This window comes from Physeter macrocephalus, chromosome 9 (assembly GCF_002837175.3).
Source record: "Physeter macrocephalus isolate SW-GA chromosome 9, ASM283717v5, whole genome shotgun sequence".
In the NCBI taxonomy this organism is placed as follows: Eukaryota; Metazoa; Chordata; class Mammalia; order Artiodactyla; family Physeteridae; genus Physeter; species Physeter macrocephalus.
Window position 1 is genome coordinate 87,597,809 of NC_041222.1, and position 962 is coordinate 87,598,770.

The following is a 962-nucleotide window of genomic DNA, read 5'->3' on the forward strand; positions in this document are numbered from 1 at the left end:
TTTTCTCAGGGTATATGTCCAGTAGTGGGATTGCTGGGTCACATGATAGTTCTATTTGTTGTTTTTTAAGGAACCTCCACACTGTTCTCCATAGTGGCTGTATCACTTCACATTCCCACCAACAGTTCCCTTTTCTCCACACTCTCTCCAGCATTTATTGTTTCTAGATGTTTTGATGATGGTCATTGTGACTGGTGTGAGATGATATCTCATTGTAGTTTTGATTAGCATTTCTCTAATGATTAATGATGTTGAACATTCTTTCATGTGTTTGTTAGTAATCAGTATATCTTCTTTGAAGAAATGTCTATTTAGGTCTTCCACCCATTTTTGGATTGGGTTGTTTGTTTTTGTGATATTGAGCTGCATGAACTGCTTCTAACTTTTGGAGATTAATCTTTTGTCAGTTGCTTCATTTGCAAATATTTTCTCCGATTCTGAGGGTTGTTTTTTGGTTTTGTTTATGGTTTCCTTTGCTGTGCAAAAGGTTTTAAGTTTCATTAGGTCCCATTTGTTTATTTTTGTTTTTATTTCCATTTCTCTAGGAGGTGGGTCAAAAAGGATCTTGCAGTGATTTATGTCATAGAGTGTTCTGCCTATGTTTTCCTCTAAGAGTTTAATAGTTTCTGGACTTATATTTAAGCCTTTAATCCATTTTGTGCTTATTTTTGTGTATGGTGTTAGGGAGTGTTCTAATCTCATACTTTTCCATGTAGTTGTCCAGTTTTCCCAGCACCACTTATTGAAGAGGCTGTCTTTTATCACTGTATATTCTTGCCTCGTTTATCAAAGATAAGTGGACCATATGTGTATGGGTTTATCTCTGGGCTATCTATCCTGTTCCATTGATCTATATTTCTGTTTTTGCACCAGTACCATACCGTCTTGATTACTGTAGCTTTGTAGTATAGTCTGAAGTCAGGGTGCCTGATTCCTCTAGCTCAATTTTTCGTTGTCAAGAT